General features: G+C 42.1%; 1 long non-coding RNA gene across 1 annotated transcript; it reads right to left on the bottom strand.

The window, feature by feature from the left end:
• Positions 1-236: 236 nt before the first annotated feature.
• LOC135320552 (uncharacterized) lies at positions 237-15,581 on the bottom strand. The gene is made up of 3 exons (XR_010379731.1): positions 15,502-15,581; positions 11,604-11,739; positions 237-397 (listed from the first exon to the last, which is right to left on the bottom strand). It is a non-coding gene; the product is annotated as an uncharacterized LOC135320552 (long non-coding RNA).
• Between the last annotated feature and the right edge of the window lie 12,053 nt (positions 15,582-27,634).

Below are 27,634 nucleotides of genomic sequence, written 5' to 3'. Positions count from 1 at the left end.
CAGGTGGGTTCAGAGCTGTGTTCATTCGTGCGGCAGAAAAGGGAAGAGGAACCAGAGCTTTGAAAGTGTACTTTTTCGGAGCCCAAGGCTCAAGAGCAAAGTGCGAAGCGGTTTTGGCGAGGCCATCTTGGAACGCTCTGCAACGCTGGTCGCTTGTATCTGGGGAGTCTGATCATTGATGGGCAAGTGAGAAGTTCCCCGCACCCTACACAGTATAGTTAACAGGCAATTGAAGATATTTTGACAAGTAATTTTAATCATGAATAATTGTTACTTTCTCTGCTGGAGAGCAGTTCCATCCACAGTCATGGTGAATCTGGCAGGGTTCTTGCTGAATCCCTGCCAGGGGCAGAGGAGGACCTGCCCAGAAACATCCTCTTATCTCTCACCAAAGGCACTGTAATAGAAAAGAACAAAACTGACTCCATGCTAGATCTGTTCCTTTGGCTTTAACCCTGTGCCCTGTTTTCTAGGCTTAGTCTTGCTAGCTCAGAACCTTTTGTAAAAGAATGTTGCCTTTAGCCTGAAATATACAAGACAGCCTATTCCCAAGACTCTGACCTTTAAGGATATTAACACTTTTGAACTCATATAAAGATAAGTTGCAGAATAGAAAATCATGTTTGTTTTGTTGCAGGATTTACAGGGGCACAATGACATGAATCATGTGGAGAGCTGCAAGAACAAAGGATTCCAAGAACAAATAATTCCTACACCAAGAAGTTTGTAACAACCAATCACACCCCTTCCTCTTTCAAGTATAAAAGGAGCCTGAATTCTGATTGGGGAAGAAGTTCTCCAGGACATTAGTCTGTCATCTTCTCAGTCTGCCGGCTTCCCAAATAAAGTAGCTATTCCTTGCTCCAACACCTCATCTACTGATTTATTGGTCTGTCGTGTGGTGAGCAGAACGAGGTTGGATTCTGTAACAGCACCTCACACCTTCCCAGTATAAGATGACTTTTGTGTCCTGTCTCAGAGTAAAGCCAAACAAAAAAACAGTAAAATATACTCAACTCTATTATACTCAGAGAAATGCAAATGAAGTGAAATGCTATTTTCGCACCTATCAAACTGGTAAACATTTGCAAAGATGTTCCCAGTGTTGGGAACACTGCTGGGAAGACTTCAAAAGCTGCTGGTGGTGGTGGTGTGTAAAGGGTACACCTTGGAAAGCATCCATTGTTAGTATCTATCAAAATTTAATGTGCAAACACTCCAGCCAGCAGATTAAGGTCTTCAGAGAAACTTTTTACTCCATATATTTCAGTATTGCTTATGTTTTCACACAAAATATGTATTACCTTAGGAATTTTAAAATACATTTTATAAAAAGAATCCTGAACTTTAGGCTTCTGTAAACATTTTCTTATGCTTTGTAAATTTACTACTCTGGAAAACAAGAACAAAAAAAAAAATGAAATGTACTTTCTGTTTTTTTCCAGAAGTAATTAGCAGCAAAACTTGAAAATGTAGAGACTCTGAATTTGTCTTTGGGAGAGCTCTGCAAGAGCCCCAAGGACAGACTCAGCGGTTGCAGGGTTAGGGTTAGGGCCTGGGAGGGGCCAAGGAGATGGGTGGGATAAGCCTAATTTTAGATGTCACCTTGAAAACAAGACTGTGTCAAGAAGCCCGGAAGTCCCTACCTTCCATTCTCAATGAATCATGATGAAGGAGGAATAATAAAATGGTCGCACTTAGGTTAACAGACTGCTTATTCTGATGCTTGCCCTTAGAATGGTTAATGAACATGACCGACCAGTTGCTACCCACAGTTCCAGGCCCAGTGTTAAAACTACAGCCATTGATCTTACTGTTTCTATTTTATTCCAGTAATAGAAAGTCATAATCATGCTTGGTCACTGAGTCCTTCTCCAGGGAGAAAGTCAAAGGACTGTAATCTTACAAAATAGCCTGAATTACCAAGAAGGCCACACCTTGCATGCTAAAGAGATAAAGTGATCTAAACACTATCCTCTATAGAATTGGTGGCCTGGAGGCATCATGACGCCATTCTGAGTCTTCTGATGAGAACATGATTCTGTCGGTAGTTATGAATGCTTTGTTGTTTAAGCTATGGCTATATAATTACCCTGCCCCATCGCCAAGGTGGGCACACAGTTTTGAAGGGATTAGCCTGCTGTGAGTTTCCTTTGCCTGGATGAGTAATAAAGCTGCCTCCTTTCTTGTAAGCTCCAAGAACCTGTCTCTGTGTTATTTGGCTCAACAGGGATGGGAGCTAATCTTTCAGCAACAATGAGGCTCATGAGATAAACATACAGGCAATCACCAGGACCTCTGGATCCACCATGCACCAATATTAAAAACTGATGTAAAACCACAGAACACCTACTAAAGAACACTCTACCAGAGGTACGGTGGGGCGTGGGGGTTGCATGAAGGGGCGTGGCATGAAACAGTACACGTTTCACAGGCGCACAGGGCCGCCGTGAAAGAAAATAAAAACTCTACCCAGTAGAAATTAAAGTCCTTCTTCATGGGGATATTGAAGAATGTTAAAAATGTATATATGCACACCTTTTCAAAGCAGGTCAAATAAGCTCGGCCTTCGGGGCTGTGGAGGCTTCAGGAATGGAAACCCTGCGTGTCCATATGGCAATGGCTGGGGCAGGTACTGCTAACACAGGATGAGCCTGTACCCCAGGGACCAGAGGTACTGTCAAAATAAACCCACTGCAAGCACAAACATTGATGAGTCAAAAACCATGAAGTTGAGGTTACAAAATAAAGCCAGGGTCCAAACACAGCCCCCTCAATGTCACTACAAACAAAACGTGGGAAACCAACTCAGAACACTTCAACAAATAATATGGATCCCTTGATTCTCCCAAACACAGCACAGGGGGCCTGTGCCCAGACCACTGGCTTCCTTTAGGTCTGCATATCCACATTCCTGTGCTTTGAACATCTCCTATAAGTTAAACTGTAACTCCTTGTATATCCAGGCCATCTTATCTGGATAAAAGCTAAATTCCAGAATATTTAAACAACATTTTGCATTATTTCTAGAACACAGCAGGGAAGGCCACCCACCCAAAGCACAGTGCCTGAGGCAATGGGTGGGGGCAGATGACTGTCCCAGAGCTTCAGGCATTCGGGACTTCCCAGCAATTTTCAGGAGTTCTAGGAATGTGATCTTAGTCATTCACTCATTTATGAGTTTTATACAATTAACTCATGCTGTTGTTGAAGTCCATAAGAGGTGCACCTTTCACAACACAGTGTCACAGAATTACAACCTTTACACCTAAGAGCCCATCTCTGCATCTAGAAGCACATGGTTAAAGAAACTTCCGTGTATTGAGCCCTCTTTGGAGGAAGCTAGTAACATTAGCCTGAATGGCCTTTATTGGCTGAGAGTCCTGACAATTTGCTGGTGTAAGTCCTTTGTTAACAAAGATCAAGTGAGCTGTCCCTTTCTGAAGGCTCAAATTAGTGAGCTTTACTCTGGACAAGTTAAATTTAAAGGGCACCACATGGAACTTTCTAGCAATCAGAGCTGTCTGAGCTGCCTCAGGAGACAGTTCTTCTTCATGGGGGACTGGCACAGAGGCTGATCTGAACAGGGAGGGCATCTGGGCTTGATATCATGTTATTCTGGAGACATGGGCCATGACACCAGGAGTATCTGTGTGATGCTGGTTACACCCGCTACAGCAAAGACTCACGCAGAACTGACACATTCCTGCAATCTGTCTTTATAGAAATCGAAGGAAGTACTTTGGTAACATGTGGAGAACAGAGGCAATCTGTAAACTTTAAGATCAATGTGACCTTCAAAATCTGTTTTATAACCTGATATAACAGAATTTGGAGCACATTAACCTGGATTACAATTTTAGTTCTGTTTAAAAAAAAAAAAAAAAAAAACAAAAGGATTTGTACCATACATCAATTCTGGTTACCTGCAGGGTATAAGCCTGAGGAACAGGGTGAGAAAACTCCCCTTTGATTTATGCAGTTATATATATGAATGTTAACACACATAGATGTCCTATTATGTATAAGTCATACATATCTTATATCTAGTGTGTATGTAGGTGTTCAAAAAGTATTTGTTCTTTTGAAATTTTAAGAAATTTGCTACTCTATAAAATATAAACAATTTACACATTGCAACAGAGAAGGAATTTGCAACAATTTCACAATGTGATTTAATTTACATTTAAATCAAATGATTGATTTCTTCTAATTTATTTACCTCATTTTTCATGTTAAAACACTACAATGACCTCAGTGACTATATCAAAATGTAAACATAATGATGGCAAATATACAAAAGCTCATTTTCCGCCAGTGTTTGTCACTCTATCCATCTCTTCATTAGAAGCACCCAAGTTGTGATCTTCTTGGTAACTCAGGCTATTTTATAAGGTTAAGTCCTGTGACCTTCTCCCTGGAGACCAAGTGTTATTATAGCTTTTGATTACCGAAATAAAGTAGAAAGTGTAAAATCAATAGCTTCAGTTTTAACAATAGGCCTGGAACCGTGAGTAGCAACCAGTTAATCAGGTCAGTTGACCGTTTTAAGTGTGTGTATGAGAAGAAGCAATCTGTTAGCCTAAGTGTGGCCATTTTATTAATTGTACTTCAAAATCCCCACTGTAAGTTTCTCATTCCATTTCTATGGAAATAGGGAGATGGACATCGTGTTCATCTGGCTGCTTCCTGCTGAATGGGGGTGTTTTTTGGGGGGGTCCTTGAAATGGAACAAGCCAGCCTGATCTTGCCATATGGCTGGGGATTCAGAAAGAGCCTTAGCTGTTTGTTTCCTGCACATTAGACATCAGAAAACTGTTAGTCTAAATATATATGTACTATATATATGTGTATATATAAACTTTCATTAACAGAAGTGAAAACAGAAACTGTAAAATTCCCGAAAGAATGCATTTGAGACCTTGAAGTCCATGAAAAGAGGCCAGAAAATCAGGTGTTAACTTGAGATGTAACTTCTCCCACATATGCATCTGAATCCCCTACATTATGTATTTGTTGCTTCACGTCCTCTAGGGCAGTTGTGATGCTCCTGGACTCATCTGGTGTGAAAGCATAACAGGCAGTATGGATCTAGGAACTCAATAATTACAAGAGGAGAAGTTAAGCCCATTAGGTTGTAGCTACAATTTGCCAGCAGACACTGCTTTGAGAATGGCTGTGGCATCCCAATTTTAACATCGCTCAGAAAACTCAAGTTCTCAGCAATACAGAAACATGTCTGAAATCACATCTACAATGTTTACCTAGTTTTATGTTGAATGTCTGAACTATAGTTATTTCATTTTGATTTTCAAATGCATTTCTCTTCTTAGTGGACAAAGCAGATGTCACCATTGATTTTAGCGCTTTTCTGGATATGACGAGATACAAGAATTTGGGCTCATAAGATCTTTTCCTGAAAAAAATCTAGCTATTTGAAGGTCTGTTCAGCCAGTTTTCCCAGAGCACAGAGCGCCCCATTCCTGACCTCCACCCTGAACACCTTTCAGGGTGTGTTGGAGGTCAGCAGCTGCAGTGGTTCATGATTTAATCCAAGCAGAGTTAGAAGGCAAGTGCCAAAGTGACCCAATCCTTGTAGAGGCTGATGGCAAGTGCCCGCATGATCATACATTTGACCATGGCTTGGCACAACCATTTCATCCCACGGAGCTTGGACTGCTTATTCCTATGCCATGCAAGGATTATGTTGATAGGCCACTCAATGTGCTATTACATGACTAGGCCTTATTAACAGTAGCAAAAATTATCCGGACCACCTGTCTTACTAGTCTGTTATGGTCCAGGAGAATATTCCCTCTTGTTGCTTTTTCCTATATCTAGGGTCGCACCATTACAATCATTGGTCTCATGCAGAAACATATATCTGGTCTACTGTTTCAAGCTGCCTTATTGTTTTATCAGAGGCTCAGTCACACTTTTGACACATTTGGTAATGCAAGAAACAACAATATTGTAAAACAGGCAAAATACAAATAATATAGTTAGCAATATTAGTAAGGTCATAAGTAAGAATTTAAAACAAGAACTTTCATTAGGTGCAGCTCAGTGTATCTCCAGGTCAACTGACTTAATCTGTTCTGTACCAATACATATCTTTAGGGAAGATGTTATACAGGCATTGTTCATAAGACTCCTAGACAAATTTCCTAGTGTTATTAGGTTGCTTATCCATACTATAGTTCAATTTTTAAAATTTTTTCCAAACATAAGAGAACCTTTAAGCTTACATGTCCATATCCTGATATTAACCATACAAGTCTTTTCCATAATTGAGGAAAGTTATATTCTTTGGCTGAAATTTTGTTTGTTGCCTTGATTGAGCTTCAGTGATATTATAAGACAATTCATATGTATGGCCAGGCTCAGATCAGGTATTATTAAGTAGCCAGGAGAGGGCTCCAACTTTGTAATGTCAATAGTGGCCTACATAGAACTATAATTTCTTCTTTTATTTTTCCTAGATTAAATTTTCTAAGGACTATCTAGTTAGAGCCTTGGAGTAGGGAAACCAACCAAGATAACACAGAAGCACTAGATATAGGTAATTGACCATAAACCTAACAATTGGATTAGTTCATAATCAAAGGTAAGAGCAATTATCAAAATAATTGGTATATAGGCCTGGTCCAGTGTCTTGGGTCAGCTGTCTACCTCAGATGACATCTTCTTCTCTTTCTGGTCTGCTAGCTTCTCCATTTGAGCATTGACTTAAGGTTAGCACTACTCTATAGGCCACTCCAGTGCAAGGGCTCTTTTGGACTGGAAATTAATCCAAAAGTCAATTTCCTTTAGCTTTTGCTGTGTTAGTTAAGAGTACCTGATAAAGGGTCCTTCCATTCAGGCTGAAGATAGTTCTTTAAATCATGTCTGTTCCAGTGTGTATAATCCCCTGTTTGCAGGTCATGAGGCATTGGATCTTCATCCAAGGATAAATTACTGAGCCTCACAAACCTAGAGTGTTCTTTTAATAATTCAATTAAACTCTGCAGCAATGTAACATAACAGCAAGGAATGGTCTGGGAAGTGAGTATTAGTAAATATAGACCTCAATCAGCAAACTAGAGTTTAATACCCACTAAAATATAATCTTTTTCCCTCTAAAGTTCCCTCATTTTATAAAATATAGCCAAATCAAGATTAATTTGTTTATAAGTTGTCTGATTATTTAATCATGTAAGCTCTTTTAATTTGGCTGTGTTGGAAATTTTAATAAGGACTTTCAGGCTAGAATTTTAATAAGGTTTTCTAAGGCCAGGAAAGCCACATCAAGGTCTTGTCATATATTTTTGCCTTACAGATTTAGGTGAATTCTCTTCTCTTTAAGGTCCTCAAAATGCCTTGAGATTCCTATACCTATTAGGAGGTGATTTTCCTGATTTATCTGATAGAGCCACTGGGGACCTAAGAGTTTCTAGTCTCTGGAGGGATCAGATAGAGTAAAGATAACTGGTCCAAGTCTGCTTACATAGGTATAATTTACCGAATTGCTGAGTCATAATTAGCTTAAGGACAAGGGTTTGTTTATATCTGGGGAACACAGATTAAAAGCCAGTAATATTTTAGACAAAACCAAAAATTATAACCGTACTCAACAGTTTACTTAGTCCCATGTAACTAATCCTTTTTTTTTGTTGTTAACATTTTTATGAAATCAGAGTTTTCATCAGATCTTTAAAATTTCTTACCCAGTTTAGATCAGTGCTATAGTTTGAAATTAATTTATTAGAAACCAGTAAATCTCCTTGAAGAGAAAGCATTTTGCAAAAACATCAGAATAAAACCATAACTATCTATAAATAACAAAATACTTAATAGCATGGTTAAACACCTAGTTACTCTGCAATCAATAAAGAGATCGGGTCACAATGACCAGAACTATGACTAATAACATTTCAGACATACCAGATTTTTAGGGATTCCATATAACTTCTAGATTATCTATATTAATCATGTTTGCTCATACAGTATAACCTAGGAAGATTTATTATTAATTGGGCAATATTTCCCATGTTATTTAACATACCATATGAAACTTACTAGTTTAAAATCTCTCTTTGGGATGTTTCAGGGGCCCTCTGAATCATTCCAGATTTAGTTGGAAATCAAAAGAATTCTGATTAAAATTTGATATTTGGGAAGCTTGTTAAATTTCAAAACACTTGGTCAGATAAAATTATGTCAGTATGAAAATCTCTCTTTGGGATGTTTTGGGGCCCTATGAAGCATCCCAGATTTAGCTGGAGGTCAAAAGAATTCTGCACCAACAATTTATTAATATATCTAAACACATTTATTTTCTCTGTAAGAGGAAGTGAGTGTAAAGTAATTAATGTTTCAATCTTATTTTATATCAAAATGGCATAACATTTAATAAACTCCCATTATTTAACTTAATTTAGCACAACTCTAGAATTTTAAGATAGCAAATATTTATAGAGATTATCTTAAGCATACATGTCTAAAAATATATTTAAAAGTATTTACCCGAAAGTGCTTATCTCATTTGCATTTAATTTACTTAGAATTTTATCACACCAAATTACATTTATTTTTTATTTTTTTTGACAAATCTGCAACAGATATAACAAGATCGTATTTGAGTTTCATTAAACCTAGGTACAGTAAAGATATTATACTTAATATTGATGACTCTAAAGACATCTATACTAAGTAGAACAAACTTAAACTGAACTTAATACCAGGTTTTAACTTAATATTGAATATTTTCCAGTTCATGTAAACCTGAAAGTCAGTTTGTTCAGTTTTTATTTTAGAAACATTTAATTTTTAAGCACATTATGTTACACTGCTGGAATTAAACAGAGCTCTTTTATAAATTTAATTTTGGAAATTTTTTAGCAGTAGAGATATCTCATATCTATAGTGTGTACACAGACTTATGAACAGACAAATCTAGATATCTCATAGCTTCACTTTAAAACTTAGTTATGAGTTGGGTATTTATAAATTTATTGCTTATAAATAACAGTTGGAATAAGCTGAATTTGTTCAAATCAGTAAGGCTTACTATTTATGAAAAAGACTTTAAAGATTCCTATTTGTCCTTGACAGTCTGAAGGACCCATCAGAGTTCTGGGTTCTAAAATGCCAAAAATTTCTTTCACCTTAAATTTTACCTCATTGAGCTAATTAGGCTCAGTCTCAGGTCATTGTCTGCTATATTTACATTTCTGATCTGCAAGACAAAGACAGTTGCTTCCAGTTCCCCAAAGAACTGGTCTGTCACCTAGGTCCAATTGTATCTCCTTAATTTGCTCCAAACAAATTGTTCCATGTTAAAGCAAATGCTTAAGGCACTTAGTAATATCTCTTTTCCTTGAGTTATAAGTTAAACCCCGGGGTTAATCATTCATTCATTCACTTATTCATTTATTCATTCATTCATTCATTCATTCATTCATTCATTCATTTATTTATTTATTTATTTATTTATTTATTTATTTATTTATTTATTTATTTATTTATTTATTTATTTATTTATTTATTTATATTATCCCCTGAATATCAGTTTTTAGTTTTACTTTATATTGGATGGCTCAGGTTAACTATTGGTTTCCTTTAGTTTGTTTAATTAATATTTTCTGAGGGACAGATATGTGCCAAGCCTTATAATACCAAGAGGCGAAGCATTTTTCCATTGAAACATATCTATTCCACAACATAATTAAGCAAAAGAGGTTTATATAAAGCCCATTTAAATATACCAATTTTACAAATTTTATCTTAATTTTATTAACTCTTATAACTTGAATTTTAATATTCATTAGGCTTAATCAATAATTTTAATTTTAGAAGGAGTGCCAGAAGCCTTTTTCTTTAATTTCTTGTCCACTTTATCTAATTTTATATAAAAGTCTCTGGGAACCCCAAGTTTGAGCCAAAGGACTTAGGCCCTTATGAATTTTTAATTTGATTAATTGGTGTGTTGCCCCAATCATTAATCTAATATCTCAGTCTATATATAATTTTTTCCACCCCTATAAGTATATATATTTTACACTGGGGTAAATAAAGCGGACTTGTTTGCACTTTAATGTTGGGGACCAGTAGGTCATCCCCTTGGCCTTTAATTAACTTTACATAGCATAATATCAAAACCTTGTATCTAAATCCAAAAATGTCCATTTTATTTATCCCATTCAAAATAACCATTTAAAAACATTTATTCATTTGGGATAAGTCCCTTATTTTTTTTTTCTTGTTAAGAAAAAATTTTTTGACATTTTTGCATTCCTTTTTTCAGTTACTCAACCTAATTAACATGAATTATTCTAATGTTTTTATTAGCATCCCTAAAACCCATTGAAGGGAAAGGGAAAACACAAATGTAGCTTTATAAACTGTTTTTTTTTTTTAACTAAATTCTTAGGTTAACCATTAGATATATTTTCCCATCTTTAAACTTGATTGATTTTAATAGGTACCAATAAAACAGATGTTTATAATGAGAACTCTCTTAACTTTCACCAAGTTAGAAGTTTTTCTAAATTAAAGGATCCGTCATATGGCCATCAATTAATATATATATTAATATATATTATATATATATTAATATATATATTATATATATATATATAGTGATTTTAAACCAATAAGATGAAGAGGCTTTTCGACATAAGAGGGGGTGTTGCCTAAATAAAATTCAAAATTTTACTCCCCAAAAAGTAAAGGCCTTTGTGGTCCAGGTTGATGCAACAAAGGTTAAGTTGGCAAAATGCCTGAGAATTGGTACAATCAAAGGATTGTTAAGAATCCCAATTTATTTGCTTGGCCGCCATGTTTACATAATACTTGTAACTTTGCATGGCAGAGTCCAAGTTTTCCTTAAAAAAAAAAAGGAAACACATATATATACATACATACACATAAAACACCCAGAGAAAGATGAAACATTTACATTTCAAGGACACAGTAAGAGAAATCCAAGTTCCCTCTAAAGGGGCTTTTATTTTTATAAGGTCAGAATTTAAAAAAAAAAAATGTTTTTATCAGGCCTGGCTAGTTATTTTCAGAGTGAGATTTTTTTTTTAATTCTCAATTAAAGTTGTAAGTTTTGTACGTACATAAACCTGGCTGGGGTATTAGTTGGAGGCTGACAATCTGTCATTTCTTTTTCTTTTGTTTTGAAAGTTTTATTTCCCTTTCTAAGGTCTGATTGTCAGAATAAAATCGCTAGTAGGTTTTCCCGCAGGGCAACTGCACGGCATGAGGTCTTTGCCTCTACCACTCCTGCAAGTTTCTCAGTCACCTGAGAAAGCTGTTGCCAGCAAGGAGGAGGGTCCCATTTTTGGAGTTGAAAGTTTCCTCATAAGATTTTACTTTTATCCTGACAAATTCAACGGAGGTAGCCAAATTGAGGAAAGCATTAGACCAGCCTCTTACCTAACCACTCAGTCCAGACCCCAGTATCTTTCAACCGGACCCCACCCGGGACATCTCCACTGGGTAGGTATTTCCCCCCAGTATCTTTCAACTGGAGGGCCAGGAACCTGGATACACCACCAAATAAAACTCAGGATCATGAACCAATATGGGAGATCTGAGAACCAGGAGAGACTCACCCAAATTCATCTAGACTCCCCGAGGAGACGGGTGGGCACAAAGGGCCACTGCTTTTACCAAGGCTCCAGCTCCTTGTAGAGCTCAGGGGAAGGAGAAGTCTGCTCTGGGTCCCTTTGTGGTCACCAAAACTGTCGACTGAAATAAATGCACAGCCTAAAAGTTAAGAGTTATGTTTTATTTGGCGGGAGGACTCGAGCCGGGATGACAGCCTGTCAGATCGCTCTGAGGGACTGCTCCGAAGAGGTTGGGGAGGAGCTAGGATATATAGGAGCTTTACAAGAAAGACCAGGTAGTAGGAACAATAAAAGATTACTTGTTATCTAAAGAAAGCCAGGCATCTCAAGTTAAAGAATTTAGTGCTTTTCTATGTATGGGAGGAAGCAAACATTTGGGCTCACTGAATTCATTCCTTTGACAAGCACCTAGCTATCCAGGGCCAGTGTCCCATCCTTTGTTATTCTGAGTCCACTCAGAAGGTACCATTGTGAGTGGCTGCAGAGGCTGGGCTGCAGGCCCGTCCCCATTGGGGGTTGGCGGCAGCCACTGATAACCTGGTTTCAGCATTCTTTGTTTACTGATATGGTTGCAGTATTTTCACTCACATTGCAGTAATTTCGTTCACACCCTATTAACCCAGTGATGCCCTTAGTACAGGGCACTGTAGCCCGTTCCCTTCGATACTGTGCTGCAGTTCTTTGAAAACTTGAAAAAGAAGAGCATCGTGTCTGGGGGGTGACCCTTGCACAGGGGTGGCAGGGACAGCATGTGGTTCTCCAAGGGCTAAGCCTTCTCTAAGACACTGCTGTAGGACAGAGGGCTTTTCTGGGCCCACACACTTCTGAGAGTTCTCAGGCGGCGGCGGAAAGGCAGGCTCACCGTCTGTAAAAGGCAGGCCGAGGGGGCAGACGCGGCAGGGGGCATCGTCTTGTTCCCTCAAGGCACAATGCGGCTCGTACTGAGCTCCAGGTGACAAGAACAAATGCGGGCACACTTTCTCCTTGTTCATATTTTCTTTTTAAGTTTTTCCCTACTTGCTCCCATAATTTTAAATCGATTGTTCCCTGGGCAGGAAACAAGGACAGAAATCCCATACGACTTGCAGTAGTTTAACTAGTTGTTCCTCAGGAACAGAACACTGGGCCGCTTTTAAGAGTTGCTGTAATATCCTGAGGTAAAGAAGTTGTTCTTTAGTCACTTGCTGGTCCATCTTAAAAGAGGAAGTGAGAAAAGAGAAAGACAGCTCGCACTGAATACTGGCCACGGTGGCAGCTGCTCCAGGCGGGGGCTGCTGTCCCTTACCGGGAGGCAGTTTTCAGCCCAAAATGCTTTCTCCTCCCTCAGCGTGTTGGTTCTGCTGCTCAAGACTGTCACGTCGGGGTCACCGCTTGTGGGCTTTGTCCGGGAAAGGCCCACCGCAGAAGAATGAATTACTCAACACTTCAGCAAGTCAAGAGAGTAAGAGGGAGCCAGAGATCAACTCCAACTCCCAGGGCCCCTCTGCAGCTCTCGTATTTATTGAGAATAGTCAAACAAAGGATTAAGACAAAGCACGGCACAGGGATGTGCAAGGGGCAGGGCGTGTGCAGGAATGCAGGTCAGCAGTTTTGTGAAAAATAGAAACACTCGTCTTAATCTACATTTTCAGGGAGAAGTTTACAAGGTTCAGGGAGTGTACAACTGATAACGGAAACCAGGCAGGCACAAAGACCCCATAAAGTTCAAGATCTAACTAGAGAAGAGAAGAATGCCCTGCTGTTTTCAGCAAGGGAATGATGCGATGGTTTCCCAAGAAGCAGAAGCAGCCCTATAGATAACAAGCTACACCGAAGATAAGCAAGGTTTGTCTCACTGTTTTCAGCAAGACACAGAGCAGCAGTTTTTTGCATCGCAGCCTTACAACCTATTAACCCCTGAGTGTGCCCCCACATATTATTATAATACTCTGCCACGAGGAGCTGAAAGCCTTTTTGCTAAAATCTGGAACACGACAAGGATGCCCACTCTCGTCACTTCTATTCAATATAGTATTAGCATTCCTAGCCATAGCAATCAGACAACAAAAAGAAATAAATAGGATGCAAATTAGAAGAGAAGAGGTAAAATTGTCATTATATGTAGATGAAATGATACTACATATAGAGAACCCTAAAGACGCCACACAAAAACTACTAGAGCTAATAAAAGTATTCAGCAAGGTAGCAGGGTACATCAACATACAGAAAACAGTGGCATTTCTTTACATGAAACTAATAATACCTTTTAAAATTGCATCCAATAAATAAAATAATTAGGAATAAATCTGACCAAGAAAGCAAAAGATTTATATGTAGAGAACTACAAAACACTGACTAAGGAAATTAGAGAGGACTTAAAGAAATGGAAAGATATCCCAAGTTCTTGGACTGGAAGAATTAATATTGTTAAAATGGCCATACTACCCAAAGCAATCAACAGATTTAATGCAAAACCTCTCAAATCACCCAGGATTTTTTTTTTCACAAAACTACAACAAATAATCCTAAAATTTATATGGAATCCAAAAAGACCCAGAATTACCAAAGGATTACTGGAGAAAAAGAACGAAGCTGGAGGAATAACCCTCCCAGATTTCACACAATACTACAGAGCTACAGTCATCCAAGGTATTGGTACAAAAACAGGCATATGGATCAATGGAACAGAATAGGGAGCTCAGAAATAAACTCACAAATTTTTGGTCAGTTAATCTTTGACAAAGGAGGCAAGAACATACAATGGAGAAAAGACAGTCTCTTCAGCAAATGATGTAGCAAAAACTGGACAGCTGCATGTAAATCAATGAAGTTAGACTTTTTCCTCACATCATACACAAAAATAAATTCAAAATGACTTAAAGACTTAAATATAAGACAAAACACTATAAACCTCTTAGAAGAAAGCATAGACAAAATGTTATTTGACATATACCTCATAAATATTCTCCTAGGGCAGTCTACCCAAGCAATAGAAATAAAAGCAAAAATAAACAAATGGGACCCAAATGAACTTATAAGCTTTTGCACAGCAAAGGAAACCATAAGCAAAACAAAAAGACAACGTATGAAATGAGAAAAAATATTTGCAAAAGATGAAACTGAAAAGGGCTTAATTTCCAGAATATATAAACAGCTCATACAACTGAATAACAAAAAATCAATCCAATCCAAAAGTGGGTAGAACTAAACAAGCAATTCTCTAATGAATTCATGCAAATGCCCAATAGGCATATGAAAAAATGCTCAATAGCATTAATTATCAAAGAAATGCAAATCAAAACTACAATGAGTTCTCACCTCACACCAGTCAGAATGGCCATCATGCAAAAGTCCACAAATGACAAATGCTGGAGTGGCTGTGGAGAAAAGGAACCCTCCTACACTGCCGGTGGGAAAGTGGTTTGGTGCAGCCATTGTGGAAAACAGTATGGAGATTCCTCAAAAGACTAAAAGTAGACTTGTCAAAGGCTTTTGATCTCAGGCAGGCTGACAAGCTCCCAAAGACCTGGGCCTCGCTCATTATTCCGCCCCAGGTCGCCTGCACATTGAAGGGTCGGGGGCAGCCACCACTCATCAGGCAGGACCACCTGCGCCAGGGGACCCTGGCCTGAGGGTCAGTCGGAGGTGCTCCGGGCACGGCCGGCGCCCTCCCACCTCTTGGGGCTGCGACCGCTTTCCCAAACCCGCTTATGAGTGGCGGTGAAGGTGCGGGGTTCAGTGGCTACTAATTTGGGGGGGCACAACGAACCATGGCGGTGGCCCCAGACCGGCCTCGGGGTCCTAACGAGCCACGCGGCCCCAGCCTCACCTCTGCATTCCCACCTGTGCGCCTCCCCCGCCGGCTCCCCAACCTGCGTGCCCCCACCAGCATCCCTTCACCTACCCAGAGGCGCCAGCGAAGGGGACGGCAGGCGGCTGCCCAGATCCAAGGCCGTGTTCCTCCTCGGGGGGCGGGCTTGTCCAGGAGAGCCCGGCTCCCGCACAACTTCCGCGAGCTCTGGGCGGGCAGTGGCGTCCGCGCGGCCTGCGCGCGCCCCCTCCGCCCGCCCGCAGCGCCGGTGCTCGGGCAGCGGCTCCTGCAGCACAGCGCGTGGCAAGCTGGGCTGGGCGAGGCCCATTCCAAAAGCCCCACCCCGCCACAGACCGGGTCCTGGCGCCCAAGCAGAACCACCAAAACCAGCCCTGGGCCAGGCCACACCCCCAACCACACTCCTGCTTTTCAAAACCCCTGTCACTGACCCCCCACCCCAGGCCAGGCCAGTCCCTGACAGGACCCCCAAGATGAAACACCTTCTTATACTGAGGTCCCCGCCGCCACATTCTGCCCCACTATGTCCTAATCTAAGGCCCCTGCACCCCAAGCTGACCCGTCATACCTCACCCCAGGCCCCCCATTCCAAGGTTGTCCCCTCATCCCGGGATTGCAGACTTAACCCTCAGTCAGGTCACTTCCACTCTGAGGGGCCCAACCCTCAGCATGTTTCCCCCACTGCAGGATGTCCCCTCACTCTGAATGCACCCCTGATGCAGGAAAACAGATGTGGGGCGTGAGGAGGGCAATGTCCCTGGTCTCAGTTGAGCCCCTGGAATGTGCCTCGCCAAGTGTGGGTCCTTGGCTACATGCAGAAAAGCATTCAAGAGAAAGCCACAGTTGAGTGAAGGTAGTTTATTCAGAAAGATACATTTAAAGGCAAGAGAAAGGCCAGAGAAAGGTCACGAGGTGTGGGGGTTGGGTGCTCAGATTAAAAGTAGGGACACATTCCATAGACAGAATGTGGGCTGTCTCCAAAGAGAGAGAGAGAGGCGGTCGTGAGATGCCCTGTTGCTGTTTTTTATGGGCTTGGTGGTTTCATATGCTGATAAGTGGAAGGACCGGTCTAAGTAGCCAGGGGACGGGGCTGGGATTCCTGGGAATTTGGCCATTTCCCACTCTTTGACCTTTTGTGGCTGGCCTTTGGACTTCCATGGTGCCTGTGGGCGTGTTATTTACCATGTTAGTTTATTACACTGAGAGTATAATGAAGGTCAAGATCTACTTGAAGTTTAATCCCTCATTATCCTGAGCCTCAAAGCCTACTGGGGGTTGACTCACCATCTTAATGTTAATTGCTGTAGCATTCCTTGAATGGCTGCGCCTGCCCCTTTCCATCCTGTCTGTCCCCTACCCCAAGCTGACCCCCTCACCCTTCACCCCATGTGTGCTGGGGTGGTCCACTCTCCAGTCACCATGGTGACAGCCACCAGTCAGAGATCTGGTGCAGTGTGTGGACAAACAGCCCTGTGTCCAGGCTCTGGGGCTCGGCAGGCAAGGTTGGAGGCAGGTCAAATTCCTGCCCAGGGGCCCTTCCCCCTGTGCCCTGTACCTCCTCTGAGCCAGAGGCTCAGGGTGTCCCTGGCTGTGCGCCAGGGTGGTCCCAGGCTGATGGTGTGGATGGTGAACCAGACCCCAAGGGCAGAGGTGATGGGTACATGGACCTGTCAAGGGGAGGATGCGGCCAAGCCTGGGGATGGACAGCAGGCGGTTGGCTGTGTGCATGGCCTGGGCTCAGCCCAGGTGGGTTCAGGGACTGTGTTCATTCATCTGGGGGCAGAGGGAAGGGGGACGGGAGCTTTGAACATGTCCTTCTTAGGAGCCCAAGGCTCAAGAGCAAAGTTCCTGCATCCTTCACACAGTTGTCGGCGATTTTTTCTTTCATGCTACACAATAAAAGTGAGAGCATTTGAGAGGCTCAATTGAGTTGGTCCCTGATTCCTTCTCACTCTCTTGACTTTCCACAGAGTCCTGAGTAATACATTCCATCTCATTGGGACTACTGCTGGATAGAACCCACACTTTCTAGTATAAAAGGAGCCTGAATTCTGACTGGGGAATATGGTTTTCCAGGATATTAGTCTGCTATCTTGTCAATTGGCCGGCTTTCCAAATAAAGTCGCTATTCCTTGCTCCAACACCTCGTCTCCCCATTTATTGGTCAGTCATATAGTGAGCAGAACATGTTTAGACTCAGTAACAGCACCTCACACCTTCCCAGTACTTTTATTTCCTGTCTCAGAAAAGAGCCAAACAATTACATAGTAAAAGATACTCAACTCTATTATAATCAGAGAAATACAATCAAACGTGAAATGCTGTTTTCCAACCTATCAAACTGGTAAACACTTGCAAAGACTTTCCCAGTGTTGGGAAACCTGCTGGGAAGCCTTCAAAGGCTGCCGGTGGTGGTGGGCTTTAAATGGTATGACACCTTTGGAAAGCATCCATTTGTTATTATCTATCAAATTTTTAATGTGCAAACCCTCCAACCAGCAAACTAAGGTCTACAGAGAAACTTTTACTCCATATATTTCAGTATTGCTTATGTTTTCACACAAAATATGTATTACCTGAGGAATTTAAAAATACATTTTATAAAAAGAATTCTGAAATTTAGGCTTCTGTAAATATTTTCTTGAGCTTTATAACTTTACTACCCTGGAAAAAAATTAAATGTACTTTCTTTTTTTTTTTTTTTCAGAAGTGATTAGCAGCAAAACTTGAAAATGTAGAGACTCTGAGTTTGTCTTTGGGAGAGGCCTGCAAAGGCCCCAAGGACAGACTCAGTGGCTGCAGGGTTAGGGTTAGGGCCTGGGAGGAGCCAAGGAGATGGGTGGGATAAGCTAAATTTTAAATGTCGGGTGGAAAGCAAGAGTGTGGCAAGATGCCCAGAAGTCCCCACTTTCCATTCTCAATGAGTCATGATGAAAGAGGAATAATCAAATGGTCGCACTTAGGTAAAAAGACTGCTTATTCTGATGCTTGCGCTTAGAATGGTTAATGAACATGACCGACCAGTTGCTACCCACAGTTCCAGGCCCAGTGTTAAAACTACAGCCATTGATCTTACTGTTTCTATTTTATTCCAGTAATCTAAAGTCATAATCATGCTTGGTCTCCGAGTCCTTCTCCAGGGAGAAAGTCACGGGACTGTAACCTTACAAAGTAGCCCAAATAACCAAGAACACATCTTAAGTGTTTACAAGATAAAGAGATGTAACCACTAGCTTCTATAGAATTGGTCACCTGAAGGCATTATGATGCCATTCTGTCTTCTGATGAAAAAATGATCCTATTGGTTGTTATAAATGCTTCATTGTTTAAGCTATGGCTAATCACCCTGCTCCATCCCCAAGATGGCTTCTTAGTTTTGAAGGCACTAGCCTGCTGTGGGTCTGCTTTGCCTGGCAAAGTAATAAAGCTTCCTCTTTTCTTCTAAACTCTAAGACCTTGTCTCTGTGTTATTTGGCTTGTCAGGGACAGGGGCCATTCTTTCTGCAACAATAAGGTCATGAGATAAACACAGACAATCACCAGGACCTCTGGATCAACCTGACATCAATATTAAAAACAGATGTAAAATCACAGAGCACGAACTAAGGAGCACTCTACCGGTGGTACAGTGGGGCGTGGGGTTGCGTGAAGCAGCGTGGCAGGACACACTCACGTTGTGCAGGCACGCAGGACCACTGCAAAAGAAAAAATTATGAAGAAAAAAGAACATTCTACCTAGTAGAAATTAAAGTCCTCCTTCTTAATCGGGATACTGAAGAATGTTAAAAATGTATATATGCACACCTTTTCAAAGCAGGTCAAATATGCTTGGGCTGGGGAGAGTTCAGGAATGGAAACCCTGAGTGTACACATGGCAATGGCTGGGGCAGGTACTGCCAACACAGGATGAGCCTGTACCCCGGGCACAGAGCTACTGTCAAAATAAACCCACTGCAAGCACAAACATTGATGAGTCAAAAACCATAAAGTTGAGGTTACAAAACAAAGCCAGGATCCAAACACAGCCCCCTCAATGTCACTACAAACAAAACATGGGAAACCAACTCAGAACACTTCAACAAATAATGTGGATCCCTTGATTCTCCCAAACACAGCACAGGGGGCCTGTGCCCAGATCACTGGCATCTTTTAGGTCTGCATGTCCACATTCCTGTGCTTTGAACATCTCCTTTGTAAATTAAACTGTAACCCCTTGCATATCCAGGCCATCTTATCTGGAACAAGGCCAGGCTGTCTAAATCAAAAAGCTAAATTCCAGAATACTTAAACAACATTTTGCATTATTTCCAGAACACAGCAGGGAAGGCCACCCACACAAAGCACAGTTCCTGATGCAAGGGGTGGGGGCAGGTGACTGTCCCAGAGCTTCAGGCATTCTGAAATTCTGAGCAGTTTTCAGAAGTTCTAGGAATGTGACCTTAGTCATTCACTCATTTATGAGTTTTATTAATTAAATTAACTCATGCTTTTATTAAAGTTCATAAGAAGTGCACCTTTCACAACACAGTGTCACAGAATTACATCCCTTACACCTAAGAGCCCATCTCTGCATCTAGAAGCACATGATTAAAGAAACTTCCGTGTACTGAGCCCTCTGTGGAGGAAGCTAGTAACATTAACCTGAATGGCCTTTATTGGATGAGAATCCTGAAAATTTGCTGGCGTCAGGTCTGTGTAAACAAAGATCAAGTGTGCCATCTCTGTCTGAAGGCTCAAATTAGTGAGATTTTACTCGGGCCAAATTAAATTTAAAGGCCACCACATGGAACTTTCTAGCAATCAGAGCTATCTGAGCCACCTCAGGAGACAGTTCCTCATCCCAAGTGGGCTGGTATAGAGGTTGATCTGAACAGGAGAGCAGCCAGATTTGAAATCATATATTTCTGGAAAGGTGGGCCACAAAGCCAGGTGTATCTGTGTGCTGCTGGTTACACACACTGCAGCAAAGTCCCACACAGAAATTGCCACACTCCTACAACCTGTCTTTATCAATATCAAGGGAGGGGCAATGGTAATATTTGGAGAATGAAGGCAATCTGTAAACTTTAAGATCAATGTGGCCTTTGGGATCTACTTTATAACCTGATATATTACAATGGCCTCTATGCTATGCTTAACTGTAGGCATATATTAAAATGAAAATGACATTGCATAGCCTTTGTCACTGAAACCCTCTCAGATACCTTCTGTACTTACTGTGGTGCTGAGAACAACGTGTGCACCAAGTATTCACTGACTAAGCAGCTAATTCCATTTAACAATATTGATAGAAATGAAACAGGATGACAGCTAATGCTGAGTCTTGCTACATACCAGGCATTCCTTCTATTTTATGTGCATTATCTCATTTCATAGAAAGAACACGGAATTTGGAGCACATTGACCAGGATTATAATTTCAGCTCTACTTAAAAACAACAACAACAACAACAAAACAAACCGAATAGGATTTGCACCAAACTTCAACACTAGTTACATGTAGGAAGTAAGCCCAAGGAACAGTGTGAGAAATCTACACTTAGGTCTATGCAGTTATATACATGAATATTGACACATAGACATTCTATTATGTATAAATCATACATAGCATATACCTAGTGTGTATGCAGGTGTTCAAAAAGTATTTGCTGTTTTGAATTTTTAAGAAATTTGCTACTCTATAAAATATAAACAATTTACACATTGCAACAGAGAGGGAATTTGCAACAATTTCACAATGTGATGTAATTTACATTTAAATTAAATGATTGATTTCTTCTAATTTATTTATCTTATTTTTCATGTTAAAACCCTACAATGACCTCAGTGAGCATATCATAATGTACGCATAATGATGGCGAATATATACAAGCTCACGTTCCGGCAGTTAAACATAAGGAACAACACAAATATTACTAATAGTGACATGCCTATTTATGGGAAACTTGTTTTCCGTTTTTGTAGTTTTCTGTATTGTTCAAATTAACAAGGTCCTTGGCAAACATAAAGAGTTCTGCTCTTTGACCTGCTGACCGTGGGGAGTCCTTTGAGTGTGTTGGGCTAGGACTTTCGGGGCAGCAGTAGTGGGAACGCCTCACAGGGGAGATGAGGATGGGAGACTTGTCTTCAGTATAAAAAAGCAATACACATTCACTGTGAAGCCTTGGAAGAGTTACTTGCCCTCTCTGAGCCTTGAATTTCCAGGCCTCTAAACTTAGTTTGATTTCTTATCCACTTACAAAGCCCCCACCAGTGCAGACTCTAACTCACAGCCTCAGGACATCTCTGGATACATGCAGTGTGTGAAGCACCTGCTTCCAGGGTCTGAGTCTGAGAGCACTTCCCCCTGGACAAACAAATCCTCCACGAGGCACACGACCCTTCCCTGACCAAACCGTGGCTCCTCCAGACTCGACCTCCATCATCTGACCTTCAGAATCATCCTGCTGGGCCCATGTCACCCAGGAAAGTCCCCTGCTGAGTCAGCTTAGCCAGGGCTGGGATATGACCACCCAAAGAAATCTGACCATCTGGCCTGCCTGCAGCAGGAACCCCTTAAGGTACAGCCAGAGCCCAGACCATGGATGTTTCCTCTCAGTGAGTCTTCATCCATGACCCTACCCTGTTCCTGGTCTGTAACCCCCACTGGCCTAGGCCGAAGTTGGACTTGGGCCTGGTTCCCCCAGCCATGTCACCCCTTGGAGAGTTCCTCCTGAATACAGTGTTCCATCTTTAGCACCTGTCGAATAACTTTCCCTAGGGGCACTGTGGCTGTCCATGGATCAGGGCACTGTCTTCATTGCCCCCACGTTCTGAAATGATGGACACAGAAAAATGGAAACCATCCCATTTGCCACCCAGCCTCCCCTTCCAGGAGGGCCCCCCTCAGACATCTCCACCCAACGTGCTCACTTTCCTAGGGCTGGAGGTTACCTCAGTCTCCAGTCACCAGCCACCCTCTGTGTCACCAGACCAAAGACCTGTGGCTTTTCACTAATCCCATTTCCTCCAATGAAAGAATCATGTAAATACAATAAAATACTAAGAGGAGCAATGAATACAGCCCCCACCTCTCCACTGCCACAGCACCTTTGTTTTAAAGCACTTTAGCTTCTGCTGTCCCATTTGAAACATTCCTAATATCTTAATTAACAAGGTGATATGTATTCTTTGTATTCTATTTTTATTGAAGTATAGCTATTTACAATATTGTGTTAGTTTCAGGTGTACAGCATAATGAATTGGTGTTTTTGCAGATTATACTCCGTTATACATTATTACAAGATATCGGGTTTAATTCCCCATGATGCACAGTAAATCCTGGTTGCTTATCTATTTTATATACAATAATTTGTATATCCCCTTTTAAAATTATAATCATGTTGGGTTTATACTGTATTTAATAATTATTTTAGGTGTAAAAATGTGGAAACTGAAACTCACAAACACATGGACAGGTAAATACTAGACTCTGTGATCACAGAGGAAATAGAAGAGTTAAAACCCTGATGTTGGGAATGCAGCCTCCACCAGCTGCCAGCTCTGTGACTCTGGGTAAATAGGGTCACCTCTCCCAGTGGTCTCCCGACTGCAGGGCGGGAGTGAGGAGCCGCCTCCCTCCTGGGGCACGGCCTGGTGCTGGGCGGGCGCTCTGCGAGCTGGAGCCCACGGGGTTGGGACTAGAGGCTGGCCAGGATGCCCAGGAAAGGGGGGGTGATGCACTGAGGGGCAGGACTGATGGGGCAGAGCAGATGAAGCTGCAGGGGGCGGCCCTATGCCCTCCTTTCCCTCCAGCCCAACCCAGGCAGACCCCCTTTACCCCGATCCACATGAACTGGGCTGGAATCTTTGGCTCAGCCTCTCTGAGGATCCTCATGACTGTCCCACAGGCCTTCACTTGGGGGTGGCCCCTTCTTCCCAGGAGCCTGGAAATGATGGGAGCTCCCTCATAGGGAGGTGTCCTGGGTACCAAAGCTGGGATCCAAACATCAGGTGCCACCTCGGGTCTGTCTGTGCCCAATCCTCAAGTAACACAGGCCAAAGGCCACCTGACCCATGGGGGTCCAAGGCGCTGTCCCTGGGGTCTCCACATGTGGGGGCATGTGTTTGGCCTGTGCTCCTCCACAGGAAGCAGGGACTTGGCCCTTCACTTCTGCAAGGGTCACCCTGCAGACTCAGGCTCCTGGGTGCTACGCAAACACACACACAGCACACACCACATACACACCCTACATAAACACACACACCACATACACCCCACACACAAACATGAACATGCAGACACACATCACACACACATAGGGCACATGCCCGAGTCTCCCCCTTCCCTGGGGCCATGCGGGGAGCCTAGCAGACTGATCAGTGGCAGCCACAAGGCTTCAGTGACTCACAGTAAATTCCATCTCATCATTAAATTTATCATTTATTTTAAGGTGTCAACTGGGAAAAACTTTTAAGAAGAAACTCAGCAGGACAATGACTGCACGGCCTCACAGAAGAGCCTGAGGCGGAGACCCGGACCGGGGAGATGTGGGTGAGCCAGCAGCGGGGCTTCTGCTCAGGTCAGGAAGCAGCCCTCGTCCCTCCCTCCTTCCCCTCCTCCTTTCCTTCTTCCTTTCTAATAACTGTATTTGGAAAGGCTTCTTCTGCTACAGTTTGCCTGTTCCTTTTGGTTCCATTTAATAGCAACAGATTTCTTATACTGGTGTGAACACCGTCAGTATCTTTTGAAGTGCACCGTGCTTTTCCCGCTTAGGAGGGTCGGGCACATTCACACAAAGGAACCAGAGATTATCCAATCTGCAGCAACTTTGTAATCAAGCCCAGCCACTAGGCCCTCACCGAAGGCAGGGGAACATCAGCCCTCCTCAGGGCTCTGCGGGGAAGACAGTTTTGTGGCTCTGGGCTGCCCCTCCAGTGACACAATCACCACCGGATGGGGCAGCCGAGGCCTGAGCTGACAAAACCTGCCTCGGTCTTCAGGAACTTTCTCACTTACCAAACATCAGCCTCTCCCCCTCCTTTCTTGTCCTTCCATGGACCAGAGAGGACCGGTGGCAGGGCTGGGCCATCAAAAGACCACAAAGGGCGCCCATTCTTTCTCCCAGAAATGACCTCCTGGGACCTGCCCAGCTCTTATCCAGCTACTCCCTAGTGTTTCTGGTCCACCTGACCCCAGTAAAGTCCATGTGGACGCCCTCCAGGCCTTGAGAAACCCCCAACCCCCTCCTGTGTCCACCGCTGACCAAAGGGTGCACCTGAGACCGCAGACTGTTTTTTGGGGATTATATGTATATATATATATAAAACCCAGAGATTTCAATCTTTAAAGACTAGAGAGCTTTTCAAAATAGAAAAGAAACCAAAAATAAAATAGCCTTTTGTTCTTGAAGAGTTGCCAGAACTCAAAATGTAAACTCCAGTTTTGCATTTTGCATCATATATTCTGGTTATATGATCCAGACCTTAGAAGACTGTTGGGACAGCTCGCAGAGCCGCCGTCCAGTAGGCAGCCCGTGCCCCGAGCTATCCGCCTCCCCCAGCCTGCCAGCCCGAGGCCTCCCGAGCCCCGCCTGCGGCCCCAGCAGCAGCGCCAGGGAACAACTACATCCACAACCTGCTCGTGGATGGGACCTGTCAGGATGCGGCCATGGTGGGCTCTAAGGACTCGCCCCACATCTGGGCCGCCACCCCAGGAAAACCTTTGCTAGCATCACACCAGCTGAGGTTGGTGTCCTGATTGGCAAAGACTGGTCAAGATTTTTCATGAGTGGGCTAAGGCTTGGGGGCCAGAAATGTTCTGTGATCCGGGACTCACTGCTGCAGGATGGGGAATTTCCCATGGATCTTTGTACCAAGATCACAGGTGGCGCACTCACCTTCAACATCATGGTCACCGTGACTGCCAAGACGCTAGTCCTGCTGATGGGCAAAGAAGGTGCCCACGGTGGTATGATCAACGAGAAATGTTATAAAATGGCTCCCTCCTGTGGTGTTCCCAGTACTGACCTCATCTGTCCCTTCCCCCTACTGCTCCCCACTGATTTTGCACGCTCTCCTTCCCCCCCACATACACCATTTTTATTTTTGGGACCATTACCCCACATCCATTTTTGCTGCCCAAACCACATGGTCAGAGGCCAGGGCTGGATGGACACCTCCCTCTTCTCATACCCTTCCTGTGTGTGGTTGAATAACTTTTTTGTTTTTTTGTGTATTTTTCCTGAATAAAAAAAGATTCTACCAAAAAAAAAAAAAAAAAAAAGACTGCTGATCTGAGACAAAAATATATAATTCTCTTTTAATGTCAGATTCTACATTTTCAGTAGCCTTCCCCCAAGTTGCTTTCCATTCAATTGCCTGCTGACCCTGCCAGCCTTGCCTCCCCACTCTTGTGATTCACTTACCTGTGGCTCTGCTGCACAGGACTGGGAGTTCTCAGACCATCCAGATTTCTCCTCCAGGATGACAGACATCTCTGGCCATTCAACTTCCATATTCCTTGATGTTTGGGTTCAAAGTATATTTGTGATGGTGGCGTTTCCAAGCTCTATATAGGGTCTACCTCCACGCTTAAAGTCATAGCTGGGTCTGCCATGAAAGTCCCCCTAATAAGCCTAAGGTTTCTTCTTAGATTTACACAAAATGTACATTTTTGTTAATATATGACTTTACTTCTTTATTTCTTGCAGTCTCCATGTTACATATTTTTAGATAAAATACTCAATTTCAATTAAAATTAACTCAAATGTATCTCTTTTATAATAGTATCAAGAAATCGGAAACAACCTTGAAATATGGCGGTCATAATCTCATGGGTTTTATTCTCTTTTTTTAAGCAAAATAAATCATTATCTCCTCTCTTCCCAGTGGGGACACGGGGAGGGGAGCATTAATCCTGAATGTTTACTTATGTTTAAAAAATAGCTTTTCAGAGTGGGTGAACAGCCTAAATGCATTTATTTTTTATAAGAGGTAGGAAATTAAACTCCTGAAGGCAGTTTCTTTACCTTGTTAATTTAATTTATGAAAAAAAATGTGGTGAAAATTGCAAATCTTCTTCAGACTTCTCAAAGATATTGGGACAGGTACCTTATCACATAGGTCATCACCAATGGTCTTTCTGATTCTAGAGAAGGAACCCTATTGTGAAATAGTAAGCAATTAGTCAATATTATTAATTTATTCTGAACCTTTGAGAATTAAGACATAAAATGAGAACCATTTCCCTTTCGTGCGATATTTATCCATAATGAGAAGCAACTCATCCATCCATTTACTAGACCCTGGGATGGCGGAGAAATGTGGGTTGACTCTGAGCAGCTGCTGAGCTGATGGAAATGATGCTACAGTTCCCACGTGTCTCACTGTGCTCCCCCTAGACATTTGGTTTTCATGGCTCTCTCTGAAGTTAGAGAAAGTCATAATGGATCATCACCGCATTTAAATTGTGATTGTGATTCCTCCCACCTAGAAATAATGTGGCTTCCCAGGCTCAGGCCAAAGGACTCTCTCTCTCCCCAATACATAGTGGTAGGTTAGTGGGGGAGTGGGACACCATTACCCCATGCATAGAACAATCATTTTAGAAATGTTTTAACTTATAACTTAAACCATGAGATAATAAAGTGTAACTGAAACATTAAAGCCAATGGTTTCAACAACTAGCTATGTAACACTGACTAGTGCAAAACATGGGTCTTACACAGAAAACTGAAAACACAACACCCACCCTAAAAGAATTTATGATCTAGTAGGAGAAAGAGAAAGAGCAGGTATTCAACAAGTAAGTAAGCATGTAAGTAAATACATAAATACTGAAAAAATGAATTCTCTACTAGAAATAGAAGCAAAGAAGAGCTGGCATTTCCAACTTACAGCATAAGAAGGCACTGAAGGCTTGGGGATATGAGCATGAAATAAAGTTGAATTGGATGTTCTTTTGTCCCTTTTGTAGTTTTCCCAAATGTAAATGGATTCCTTCCATAAGGCAGTGGTGTTACAGAACTAACGCTACTCTTAATGTCCCTAATTATCGAATGTGGAACAATGCAGATGGCAGGCTATTTAGGATTTTTCTTCCTTTGTCTTTCACCATGAGAACCAGCTCACTGCTCATTAAAACATCCTGCAGAGGGCAAACAAGGGAGGGGAGGGAGCTGAAATTCCTTTTGGAAGTTTTTGGGAAGCATTGGTGAAAGTTTTGGTGG

This window comes from Camelus dromedarius, unplaced genomic scaffold (genome assembly GCF_036321535.1).
Source record: "Camelus dromedarius isolate mCamDro1 unplaced genomic scaffold, mCamDro1.pat HAP1_SCAFFOLD_179, whole genome shotgun sequence".
Classification (NCBI taxonomy): Eukaryota; Metazoa; Chordata; class Mammalia; order Artiodactyla; family Camelidae; genus Camelus; species Camelus dromedarius.
Note: the sequence above shows the minus strand (reverse complement) of the source record. Positions and strands in the feature narration are given on the sequence as shown.